Below are 13308 nucleotides of genomic sequence, written 5' to 3'. Positions count from 1 at the left end.
TGTTACTATAACAATTACCATTAGGTAGACTCTGTTCTGTTTCCAAAGTGGAGCAGCCCAGAGTTTGAACAGTCTGGCTGAGTTGTCCATGCAGCACTAAATGAGACACTGCCACAGACTTCCATGCACCCCACAGAGAAAGAAAATCCTCCCTGAATATGGGTAGCGGGTTTCATATTCTTTCACACTGTACACATGGGCCACCTTAGCTATGCTGTCTTCTCTGTGTTCTACAGACACAGAAGAAGCCAGGGAACACCCTACCTTAGCACCCCTCCCTCTGCTGTTTTAGAAGCCCCAGGAGAACACTGAGTGTAACCTGTTTGGGACACTGTTGTGCCCCAGGGCCTAGAGCAGCACCTGGCACTCCACGAGTGCCCAGCAGATGTTTGCTAACCTAGTGGTCAGCTACTCAGTTTTACTCTGCAGCCTTTTGCCTCCATCCTGCACCCAACTCTCCTCCCAAGCATACTGCTGACTTCAAATAACAGACACACTAGTTGGGAAGCAGGTGGCTCAGAGCCTTTTGGGTTTTCTTTAAGGAAAAAAAGAAGGAAAGGTAATGTCTTTCCTTCAGTTTAATTGAATGCCCTTCATGTCTCTTTTCCTGTCTCCTCTTTCGTGACTGGGTCTCCCAATTAGAAACCACAGTTTGACCTGTCCACGGCCTGTTGGCTGGTTTCTCTACAAGATCAATTCCAACAGAGTCCAGGCTGGGAAAGGCTGGCAAGCTCCCTACACCCTGCCAACCCACGCTGCCACTGCGCCCACTCAGCACGTGCACACAAAAGGCCCAGCAACTTCTCACAGCAGGAAGAAGGCCAGGGACTCAAATGAGCCAGCCTGCAGATGAGGACATGAGGTTCAGAGAGGGGGGAATAGGCAAGTGATACACAGCAACATTGTGGCAGGTCCGTAAAGACTCCTGGACTTGGGACTCTGCACCTTGTCCCTGATTCCTCCATGACCAGAACCATTGCCCCAGGCCCATGTATCACCAAGGGGCAATGCTTATAACTCTGCACTCCATTGTATCTGCCTACACTTGACCACTGCTGGGTCTCTTGAACTCTGGCACTGATGGGTCAAAATGATCCTCCCAAAACAGCAACCTGAGAGAGAGCAGAGCCAAGGGCCAGATAGAAAGGGATTGGTGGAGAGCCAGCATTTTATATCAGCATCTCACCTAACACTCCTAGTGCCCTGTAACAAAGTAAGGGACCACACTCTAAGTAACTACACATAAATGGGTAAACTGAGGTTTGCAACAGGGAAAATCTATAGGTCAAGGTCCCTGGATGGAAGCCAGAAGATGCAAACAGAGGTCTCAGGGACTCCACAGCTCATGCAGAAGCCATGTGGCTGCTGCAGGAATGGGACAAGGGGGTCTGAGCCACAGCTAACGGCAGGCAGAAAGGGAAGCCAGAGGAAGGCCTTCCTGCCCTCTTGGGCACCCCCTTTCTACGTGCCCTGATGCCACCTCCAGAATCTCTGAATCAGACGGTGGGGTGGAACTTGGGACTCTGTTGTCCAAAGGCCTCAAAGGGCAGTGATAGGTCCCTGGATGAAGAGCCACTATTCACAATGATCAGAAGGCCAATTTCTTACTTCAATGCCCTTTTCTAGAAGATTTCACAATGTTTTTTTATAAAATTTATGTATTAGTTTGCAAAGCATATCACACCTCAGAAGCCCAAGGCCCGTATGCATCTAGAATTGTCAACAAAACAATATTTCTAAGATCATCCTCAAAGCCAGTGTGAAGCTTTGTCTTTATATTTCACTCTGTCCTGTGCAACCTCAGGCAAGTCAGCCAAATGCAGTATTTACTAAAAGCCTGTTCTGTATCCTGAGTCCTGGACTGGGAAGTCTAGGGACACAGAAATGGAGGAAAAAGTCACAATCTCACTTAGCTTCAAGTTCCTTGCCTATAAGATAGGTACCAACAATTCCTAAGTACCCATTCCACATCAAGCCTTGACATGTGGCTTCTCACTTGGCTTCACCCCGAAGAGCGTTGGGCAGTCAGTTGCCCTGTAACCCCACTTTTCAGCGGAGGAAGCAGAGACACAGGATGGTGAGGTGGCCTGTGTGAGCCTACAGCCCTGTGTGGCAGTATGTGAGTTCTCTACACATCCGCTCCCCACAGATCAGTACACAGAGGAGCACACGGGATAATAGGAGAGAGTGCTCTGCAGCAGATCAAGAACCGCACAGATGTATGACATCATGGTTATTAATAATGGAAACAGCACAACCAATTCACAAACCATCCAGATGGACCACCTGAACTGTCTCGAACCTCCTACAAACAGCATGGGATTCTATAACAGCACAGCAAGGTGCAGCCTTGGGAACCCAACTCTCTCCTTGTGTGTGAGGCACAGTTTGGCTTCAGTGATTAGGAGTGAAAGATAATTAGAGTCCAATCAGCAACTACAGTTCCACCTCTAGAGGTGCCGGCAGGGGAACCAGTAAGGGACTCACAGGCAGCATGGCCTCAGTGGTCCCTGAGCCTGGCCCCTTTCTGCTGCAGGGCCTTTGCACCTACTGCTCATTGGCCTGGAATATGCTTTACCCAAACCTTTGCATGGCTGCCACTTTTTCATTATAAAGTTCAGGACAAATACCAACTGCTCTAAGAATCAAAACACACAGAGCTGCAGGTCTGCTTCTCCTGACATGGCTGCTGACAGCCTTCATTTCTCTGGCTGCTGGCTGGGTTTCTCCTCTGTGCACCTGTGGGCCTTTACTACTCACTGTTTCTCTTCCCACTAGAATGCAGCTCCTTGAACAAAGGGATTAGATCATTTTCACTGCTGATATTCCTAGAAGGCTGACTAGGGCCCAGCAGGCACCCAGCAAACATGTTCTGTGCACCCCCGGGATGCTAGCCTGGGTTAGGGCATTGGCCTCTCTCTCTGTATCTCTGTCTGTCTGTCTGCCTGTCTGTCTGTCTCTGTCTCTCTCCCTCTAGGTGCTAATGGTCTCATCTGTAATGGGGCATTCTACTGGGCACTGGGGTCTGGGCCCTCATAGCACTTTGACAGTTGATTAAAACAAAACAGGATAGTAGACCCACAGCTCTGATTGTCCCTTCATATGCAACCAAATGACAGTTGACCAATATGGGCAAATACGGCAGAAAAATGGGGAGCATTTGGAGACACTAAGGAAATGCAGTATTAGACTGGCCCAGGAGGGCTTCCCACATCTTCATTACTCTTGGGGAGCTAATGCAGGCCTCTTGTCAACCCTGGGGACACAGGGATAAGAGAGTTCTCTGCTGAGTGACTCTTGGCCACAGTCTGAAACAGAACAGGATAGATGTATGTGTGATAGAGCAGATATGTGTGTGAATAGGTGCATGGGATAGAGTGGGAGTATGTGTAGAAGCGGGTGTGTGGATGTGGAGGGGTGGATGTGTGTATAGGAACAGGGGTGTGTGTGAATGAGTGTGAAAAATCATGTGTGTAGGCAACTGTGTGAGCTGGTGCATGCATATATTGTGAAGGAGTAAGTGCTGGAGTATGTAGCAGTGTGTGTGTGTGTGTGTGTGTGAAGAATGCTGTGGTACATCACTGACCTCTTTATATCCCAAGTTCTGCATCTGGTTGAATATCATACACTAATATCCCAGGGATGAATGGCACACAGTAGGTATCTGATTTTTCTCAGTTTATCCAACAGAAAGTCATTTAAATCTTCATGTTTTCCAAATACTCTGCAGAGTATTTACATGAAGCAACAAGACTAGTTCCAGGGGAGAATTTTCTCAGCTTCTGGATGTAATTAAATGAGGTAAGAGCCTGGGGTGGGTAGCCTGGTGCTGAGTCCTCTTTTACCACTAACTATTGGGTGATATTGGGTCACTGTTTAGTTGTTTGATCTCAGATGAGCCACTTAACTGCTCTAGGCTGCTCCATTAGAAGTGGGCAATTAGAATTTAGCGATCCAAATTTGGTTGCAACTATACCACACACCACCTTTCCAGGCACTCCTGAAGCAGTGTTTCCCTAAAGGACTTGAAAAGGGCTCAAGCCAGAGAGAAATGCTGGGTCTGACAAAGTCAAACAGGTTCTTTTGCTGCAGGACTTCTCAGAGCCTTTATTTCTCTAACGTATATTATGATTGGCCAGGTGAGTGATAAAGCGCTTGGAGAAACTGCCAAACGCATTCAACAAGGGAAAGCTTTACTTGTGGAACAGCCTTCAGAACTAACATTCCATGGAACACACTTTGAGAAATTTGCTAACAGGCACAAAAGAACACTTATTACATCCCTCTTTCCGCTAATAATGGAACAGAAACGATGTTCTAAGTCACAAAGCAGAGCCATGAAAAAATACTAGCCCAGAAATCATCAAAACCACAGTAACTGGCACGTGCACAGGGCTTGACATTTACAAACCATTTTCACTTACAGGATCTCAATGCTCCCTGGCAACACACCTCAAAGGACATTCATCCCCCCTTTTTCAGATGATAAAACACAGTCTGGATGGGATGGAGATTATTCAGATCTGCAGAGCCAGTAAGCAATGGATTCAGAACTTGGCTCTATAGATTTCTCCCAGGTCCTTGATCAAAATGTCCATGAATACATTACATTTGTATATGTGCGCCACTGTAGCTTCTAGGCAGAGACTCCCTCCAAGAAGTCAAGGCTGACACCAACTGCACTTATTTTGCAGCCACCACCAGTCCTGTCCAGAGCCCGAGCACCCTGCACTGGATAAGGGTGGAGGGAGGATGCACCCAGAAATGCAGAGAGGGAGCCTTCTGGAAACACCAGGCTGTGAGGCCAGTAGCAGACGCCTGCCAGTGGCCAGACTCCCTATCATGCCAGGCACAGTCCCCTAGGCTGCACACCTCACCTCCTCCCATGCTTCAAGGGGGAGGGGAGAGCCAGAGCCCTGCTAGTTTAACTCACTCCCAGTGAGTGGAGCCCAAGGCTGTTGGAGCTGACAGTATGAAACTGACAAGGCCTCCTGGGGAAGGCGGCCAGGGCTGCCAAACCCATTCAGCAGTTCCCAGCCGGTGTGGGTGTGCCCTGTTCCCCGGGGATGAGCGCTCCACGAGGGCGTGGGGCTTTGCAGGACACTGAGGCTGGGCATGTCAACAGCGAAAGGGCTGTCTGTGCCCGGAGCCAGTGTGCTCCAGAGAAGTGTGTGAACGCGGGAACGTTTGTGTCATCCTAGGATGGTGACAGAAGTAATGTCCCTGAAACGCTAGCGCAGAACCTGTGCACCAGGCAATCTCAAGCTGATGAGGAGCCTTGCCCGCCCTCACCAAGAGTCTGGGGAGTTGGACCCGACATGCCCACCCTTTTGCCAGCAGTCCGCCTCCCGCCAATCTCTTGGCCACTCGCTGGCTACACGGCGCTGCCCAGCGCCGGGGCTGCCAGGCCGCGGCGGGGCGATCCTTGCTTACCTGCGACTGCGACTGCGAGGCTCGCGGCTCAGGGCTGGGCTGCGCCGCGCCGGGCTGGGCTGCGCTGGGCTGCGCTGGGCTGCGCGCCCGGCCTCCTCGCTGCTCAGCAGCGCCCGCGCGCTCGGCTCCGCCCGGCTCGGCTCCGCCCGGCGGTGCCCCGGGCGCTCGCTGGCGGCCCACGCGGCTCGGGGTGGGCGCGGGGCGGGCGCCGGCGGCGGGAGCGGCTGTGAGCCGCCCCACGGCCGCTTGGAAGCTCCTTATTTGGGCAGTGATGTCAGGGGAAGTCGCAGGGGCCGGACCACCCACTTCTTTCCATTCACTCCCCAGAGTTTCCTGTCGCCAAGCCCGGGGACCCCGCTGTGCGTCCCTGCGCCTCCCGGGCCCGCTGGGCATGGGCGTGCCCGGCTCGCGGCGGGCAGCCAGAGAGGCCTGGGCCGCCGGGTCACGGAGGGACAGGCGTGGCGAGCGGCAGCCGGGCTGGGGCTCCTCCACTGGGGAATCCCCGGCTCAGCGGCCACGGGGAGGGTCTGTGCCGGCCTCCACGGTGACAGCCCGTGCCACTCTGGGCGCCGCCCCGCCCCCCCCCCCGTGCCCTCCCCAGCGCCCGCCGGTCATTTCCTCTGGAGCTGGGGGAGGGGGAATGGGGGGTAGCTGGGGAAGCCCCGGTGGCCACCGCTGGGTTCTGCCACTCAGCTCCACACCTCGGCAGCACCTGGCCAGCCGGCGTCCATCTTCGTATCCAAAGGGCTTGGTGCCTACAGCCCTGCTCCCCGGTGCCAGCCTCGCTTCGGGAAACCCGCGCCTCCCCAGTCGGGAATCCACTGTAATGAACACAGTGTAATGAACGCAGAGCGGAGCTGAGCTGGCCGGGCGCTCCCTGGGCTCCTGCCCGGGATGGGGGTGGGGGGCATCCCGGGGCTTCCCAACAGCCCGACTTCACCAGAAGCTGTTAGATCCCAGGGCTTGGACCTGAGTCACTCCAATCCATCCTCTAGCCCCAGCATGAAGCGTCCTTGAGCCAGGCCCCACCAGCCAGCAGTAGCCAAGGTCTCCAGCCCTCGACATGATCTACAGATGCCTACTTGAGAGGTTCAGACACATCAGTTGTTTGCCATGGTCAACCTTTTGCCTCAGCAGACCCGGGACTCACTCTGGGTTTGGCCCCCAGAACAGCTCAGGAGGAAGTTACAGGCGCTTAGATGGAACAGGTTGCAGAATGCAAAGACGCTCTCTGTCTCTGTCTCTGTCTCTCTCTCCTTCACTCCCTCCTCACTCTCTCTGGGTCTAGACAGTCCAAGGACTCACAGGGCACTACTGTCCAGAACTCTGTCACTTCTAGGAAGGATCCATAGAACACGTTGGCTTCCAAAGTGATGGCCTCAAACTCATCTGGGTACAAGGGACAGGGTTAGTGATCTGGTTATTTCTGTACTTTCCTGTAACAGCCTCCAGAGAAGCCATTCTCTTCTCTTCAAAGTCAGACCAGAGTGAACAGACCACCAGCTCCAATGATAGAATTCCCATCTTAAAAAGGGGCATCAGACTCCTAGGTACTAGAGGAGGAAACCATGGCTCCAAGGCTTGCAGGGAGTAGAGGCAGAAGTGACAACAGCTAGACATGAGCCTACACACACACACATAACCATGCACCCCTCAAAGGTTGCCAAGCCTCCAGCTGTTCTGTGGACCTCCACCCATTTCCTCCAATTTCTATCAGCTTTTAGTACCACAGCTGGAATTAAACCTTCCCTTGAGGCAAGTCCTTCCTTCAGAAAGATAACTGTCCCCCCATAGATCCCGGCCTCCACTCCACTCCTGCCCTGTTCCTCCCCCACAACTGTCCTGGTAGAAGAGGTGGGTCCCTCACTGTAATTCATATTCCCCAAAGGGATGAATTTTTGTTGCTCACACAAAGGCTCAGATGACAGCCTTCATCCTGCTCAGGACTGAGTGTCCTCCACCCTTTAAGTAGTAGCCTTGCCCAATCGAACTCTCCTGTGTCACCACAGGCAAGTAGATGGTTCTTTCCTCTACTGCATGCCCATCACCCAAAGTGTGATGAGTGTGAAGGTCCAGCCCACTCTCCAGGGAAAACTGTGGGGAACTTTCCATCTTGATTCTTCTCACCAGGCAAGACTGATTTTACAGATGCTTGGCGGATGTTCTGGGGGGCAAATCCAAGGACCTGAGAAGCAGACTTAATTGACTCAGAACTGTGGCTGAGGTTCCAGGGATCTTCGTAAGGGGCTGGAGTGGAAAGTTTCTCAGTGAAGATTTCTCACTGAGCCGGGTACTCAGGAGTGGGGGCCACATGCCTGCCCCGAAAAGGCTGCCCTGGAAGTTTCTTTTGACTGCTCCTTTGTCCTACCTTTCCATGACTTGTTTTTCCATGATTTGTCTTCGTCCTCCTTTCCCTTGGAAAACTCCTCTGCAGCCTCTAGGCATCCCAGGATATCCCCATGGCAGCCTCCAAACACACATAATCCTGAACTGACCACAGTAAGGTATCAGGGAAGGAAGTCATCAAGCGCCTTCACTGTACCAGACACAGCTGTACTTGATTCCCTTGGAGCCGCACAGGACTCTCTGTGTGACTGTCCTCCAGCCAGGAAGAGCTCGCCAACTCCTCCCATAACCAAAGCCCACCCCAATTCTACGCCTGCTTCTCACTGGAGACTAGAAGGTCTTCAAGACTGTGGTCTGAGAGCTCAGAAACACAGGCTGGGCTAGCACAGTAGGGCACCAATCCCACAGAATAGCTGGATGGGACACAATTTAGAAGGCGATAGTTCAGATGCTCTTTCTTCCTCAGTCCCAGCCCTCACATGTAACTGGGCTAGGTCTTGAGAAAATCCCAGCATTTGACCCTGGGGGCCTTCCTACATTTTTTCATTCTTCAGACATGACTCAGAAAACTTCCTTGTACTGGGAACAGAAAATAAACAAGTCTGTGTCCTGGAAGCTCCATCCACAGATGGAGACTGACAGGTAACTGGATGTGCTGAAGTAACTTCCTAAATACTATTCTGCTCTTTGCAAAGCTTAAGGGAGGGCAGGGGACAGCATGAGGGGTGGGATAGTAAGATTGCTTCTACTCTGAGGGCTACCATTCAAGATCACAGTCCAGGTGTCTCAGACAAGAATACTGAATGCTTGTTTCCATGGAAATGTTACACACACATAGACAGACAGAGAGAGAGAGAGAGAGAGAGAGAGTTTGGTTCTGCTGTAGAGCCAGTATCAAGCTGTAGAGACTTCATAGGCTAAAAGACATTGGAGCAGAGGGCAGGGTTGGCACCTGATTTGCTGTCTAGAAGGCTGTCTCCATGTGAAATTTTATTTGCAGCTGCTAACAACCAAATTACAAATATACTTTTGGAACACATTGTTATTCCTAAGAAGCCAGGGATTTCCACCACCATGTTCTTGAGAGCATTTTCAAGGTGGAGACTAGCAATAGGCCCTCCAGATTATTTAAATTTAGGTGTTAGCCTTACCAACCACCCCGTTCACTTCTCATCCCCCATGGTTATCATTTTTTGGACTCAAATGCTCTGTGTTATTTTGTCATTGTGCGTGCGTGTGTGTGTGTGTGTGTGTGTGTGTGTGTGTGTGTGTGTGTATTTTCAGTATTATCACCTCTCTCGGGGCAGAGACCCAACATCCCCGTGCTCCTAGGAATGTGTTTCTAGCTTCCAGACTCAGTCATCAATCTGATGACAACAGAGGCCCTCAGCCATATAGACCTGAGTTTGGTCCCCAGCTTTGCACTTACTGTGTGGCTGTGGACATAGAACTTAATTTTGGTGGTCCTGATCTCCTCATCCTAAAGGCTGTAATGATGTTTTAACAAGACACTACAGCAGAGCCCTTAGTAAAGCACTCAGTGCCTACCACAGACTCGATAAAGGGTAACATTATGAATTCATCCCCATAGAGTCATTCTCTCCTCTGATTTTCTTCATTACTGGGGACACCCATCATGTCAAACCAGAAGTCCAAACCCTGATGCATCCCTGCTGCCCAGTTTAGGCCACTGCCATCAAGTTGATGGGGCCTACTCCTATACTTTGGCTGAGTGTCTGTTTCAGCCTGAGCCTTAGGACAGCCTCATTCTGGCTTCTCATGAATCTCATAGGCCTGTGGGCTGCAGGTGGGGATGCCAAGGCTTTTGGTTCCAGGAAATTAGAAGATTTGTCAGGCCACACTCCCCTGCAGCTGTGAGACTAGGTTTACCTCAAGTTCAGGAACTTGCAAGATCATCAATAACAAGCATTTACTCTGCACGTGGCTTTGTGCTCACTGGTGGCAGAGCATCGGTATCTGAGGTTTGGATCAGACAAGCATGGGTGCTGACTCTGCTCTAACAATATTGCTTAGTGCTCCAGTGCCTCAGTTTTTACAATTATAAAATGGGGATGATAGCAAATCTCAGGGAAGGATAAGGATAATGAGGATTAAATGAGAGCTGACCAAATGAATGGATAAAATCCATTTAGGTATAAGAACAGAGGTGCACAACATAGGCAGTTCATGTATTCACAACCAGATCCCCAGAGCAGCTATATTCAGAGGAGAGGCTTAGGGAAATGATTGTATCATGTAACAGAGCAATCTATTGAAGAATTCACAGCAGAATGGCTGGTAGGAGGTGAGGTCCAGTTAGAGAAACAGATTATTGGAGACATGACTTCGAAAGACATGTCTTGTCCCCACCCCTTTCTTCTTTCTGTCTCTGTCTCTTTCTCACTCTGCCTCATGGATACTTCAAGATAAGCAGATTTCCTATTTCATGCCTTTCTCTCATATTTTTGCTTGCCACAGGCTAATAGAAATGGAGCCAACTGACCATGGACTAAAATCCCTGAAACTGTAAGACAAAGATTTTCTCCTTCAAGTTGTTATTCTCAGGTCACAGCTATAGAAAGTTGATTTATATCCCTCCCCCACACACACACACCTCAAGCATTTTAGGGGACACTAATGCATAAGACTTTTCAATAACTCCTAAAATGAAGGAAGGAGGAGGTTGAGAAATCAGTCCCATTAACATGCACACAAGGAAAATAGTAATACACACGAGAAGAAAGAGGCTTGAAAGGGGAGAAATTTAGGTCCTATCCCCTTGTGGGACCTTCATCCCATGGCAATTGATACTGTGCGTGTGGCCTGCCCAGGATAATGGGTCAGTGTGGCTTATGAGCAAGGGAAAGGCAGAAAGAAATCCGAAGATCAGACAAATCCTGTGCTCGGACAATTATCAGTTCAGTTACAGAGAGGCCTTGCACACTATGGAAATTAACTACGACAACAGTGAATGGAGGCAGAGAAGGAGGCAGGAGAGCAGAGTACAGGAAGAGGGGGACTGCTTGCAATACTGCTTGCAGGATGTGTATCCAATAACAACAAAAGGATGCAGAAGTCTAGCTCCGCAACTGCGCAGGCTCCACCCTCACCAAGGCCGGAGGAAACCTAATCCTCCATCCCTCAGCCTGGGAGTCTTTCTGCCCCAACCCAGGAAAGCGCCTGGCCTGAGCAGTACATCTCATGTGTCCCTAAACTCAGTGCAACGTTGCACACTCTAAGCCTTTGCTTATACCGTTCCTTTTCCCTGGAGCACTTCTGTTCCTATTCCTCCACCAAACCTTCCAGTCAACTTCTCGATGAACCCTCCTGAGCATTTAGCAAACTCACTCCATCAGATCTCTTTCAAATGTCCCCGCTTTCTTATTTTTGCCTGATTTTCATCCCCAGCAGGATCTGAAGCCCTCTCCTCAATATCCTTGTAACTTGATTGGCATACACCAGCAAGACACTGGTCATCTTAGAGTCAGATATTTGGCTCCATTGCTCTCTCTAGGTTGGGAGAACTCTGAGGGTCTATGCTTGCTTGGTGTCTACTAGGTGCTTAATAGATATGGCACCCAAAAGCTTTCTCATGCTACTCACAGTGAGGTGGGACCTAGCAGCATTACTATATAACTTGAGCATAAGGTGAAGCCTCCATTCAGCTCTCGGAACTCTGGACTCTTTCCACAGTCAACCACGATCCACTGGCCTGAAAACAAGCCCTCTTGAGACTCTCTTCTTTAGGTCTTCCAGCTTCACTTCCCAGCATCATGCCCAACTATAAACCCATCAGTGGACTAAGCCAGTATCACATGCCCATGAACCAGCTCTTGATAGATCTTGGCACAATCATATCCAAATCTTTGTGTCATCTTCAAGGTTCTGTGACAGGCAGGACAGGGTCCACTAGCCCCATTTAACACATGAATGGAGGCCCAGAAAGCATCTGGAAGTGGTCTTGGGAATGGGAACTTGTGCCTAGAGCACGAAGTTAGGAGTGGGGTACATGACTAGGATTTTAAAAGAGTAGGAGACGTATCTGTTCCCAAAATTCATGCATCTGGTAGAACACTCTCAGCTGCTATAGGTCAAGCTTTGTCACAGGGAATTGGAGCACACTAGTGAACAAAATCAGACCAAAACCCCAGCCTCCATGGAGGTTACATTCTAGAGGAAAGAAACAAGAAACACAATAGAAAAGTGAATTATATAGAGCAGAGCTGTGTTCTATGGAGATGAGATAGAACCAGTTCAGTAAGATGGCCAAGAATGTAGGGATGGGTTGTGTCATATACCTAAATAGGGCAGCTAGAATAAGCCTCAGGAGCAGGTGGCATTTGAGCCATGACTTGTAGTCATGCGGATGTGAGGAAGACTTTCAAGAGCAAAGGGATCTACTGGTGCAAAGGCTCTGAGCTGTCAGGCATACTATATGGGGCACTGGGGGCATTGAGAGCAATGGCTTTTGAACTAATAAAAAGGCTCTCAAAGAAGGGCTGCTGTAGATCCCACTCGCTCCCAGGCATAGGGCGTAGCCTGGACAGATGGTATGAAACTCAGAAGGAGCCTTATGGACAGGGAGCAACTAAAGATGAGGTGGAAAGGAGTTTCCCTGATTGCCGCTCCTTGGACTAGAGCCTGCATCCCCAAGTCCCCACCTATAGCATTCCTATGGCCCTGTTTGTTGCTGCCTGAATTTGAGGTTTTGCTCCAAGCCTGCTCAGACCCTCCCTGGTGGGATGACATCAGATAAGGTATTTAATTTCCAAGGGGAAGCTTTCAATACCAAAGTCAGACAAAAGCAGCTCCTAAGAGTGAGCCGGTCCCTTCCCACCCTGACCTCATAGGCACTCTCTTAGGGGATCTGTGAGGCCAGGAGGATGCCCCAAGGAGACAACAGTGTAATCCCTGCAGATGGTTGGTTCTGATTGCTGCTCAGCCTCAACAGGGAGCTGGGCTCCACTTCTTTCCTACACTCGACAGCTGTAAGGAGCAGATCCGCTTGTGAAGCCTCCATGAAGTTGCAGTCAGCAGCCTAATTTTAGCCTGAGCATCTGTTCTCCTATCCCAGAGAGGCTACTCTGTCTGGGATTCGCTCTTTCTGGAATTGCCAGAGAAATGAATCCTGGATAGATACAGACACTGGGGGTGTCTAGATCAGAGCTGGCCAACAAGCCCTGCTGTGGGTAGGACTCCCAGGAGCTGTGTTACACATGGACATCCCGTGTCCTTCCACCTGGCTCCCATCTCACAGCCAATGACCATGGTCCTGCAGGTGCCACCTTCGATTTCCATTTCTATCCTGCTGTCTCAGAACGCTGGTTGGCCACAGGAGGATTTGCCTTGAGTGGAGAAGGCACCTCCTGAACGGGGGTGGCTTCTATCCATCCCCATACTCCCAGCCATACACTCCAGACCAGCATAGCCTAGGAGGTCAGAGTCTGGGAAAGCAGGAGGAAGGGCTGATTAGCAGCCAGGCTTCCCAGAAAGGTTCTCAAAGGGCACCTGAGAGTTGAGTTTTGAGGA

General features: G+C 50.5%; 1 protein-coding gene across 5 annotated transcripts in view; it reads right to left on the bottom strand.

Annotated features, from left to right (window-relative positions):
* Hivep3 (HIVEP zinc finger 3) overlaps positions 1 to 13308 on the bottom strand; it is a 433036-nt gene that overhangs the window by 111947 nt on the left and 307781 nt on the right. Inside the window, exon 1 of one of the 5 annotated variants that reach the window (XM_003461615.5) lies at positions 5434 to 5721. The exons of the other annotated variants lie outside the window; for them this stretch is intronic. The gene's annotated coding sequence lies outside the window, so the exon portion shown is untranslated. Of the gene's footprint in view, positions 1 to 5433; positions 5722 to 13308 lie in introns of those variants that run through there. 5 annotated transcript variants of the gene reach the window in all.

The sequence above is a fragment of the Cavia porcellus genome, unplaced genomic scaffold, assembly GCF_034190915.1.
Source record: "Cavia porcellus strain 051 isolate PalLab524CR breed Dunkin Hartley unplaced genomic scaffold, mCavPor4.1 scaffold_25, whole genome shotgun sequence".
NCBI classification, from domain to species: domain Eukaryota; kingdom Metazoa; phylum Chordata; class Mammalia; order Rodentia; family Caviidae; genus Cavia; species Cavia porcellus.
Note: the sequence above shows the minus strand (reverse complement) of the source record. Positions and strands in the feature narration are given on the sequence as shown.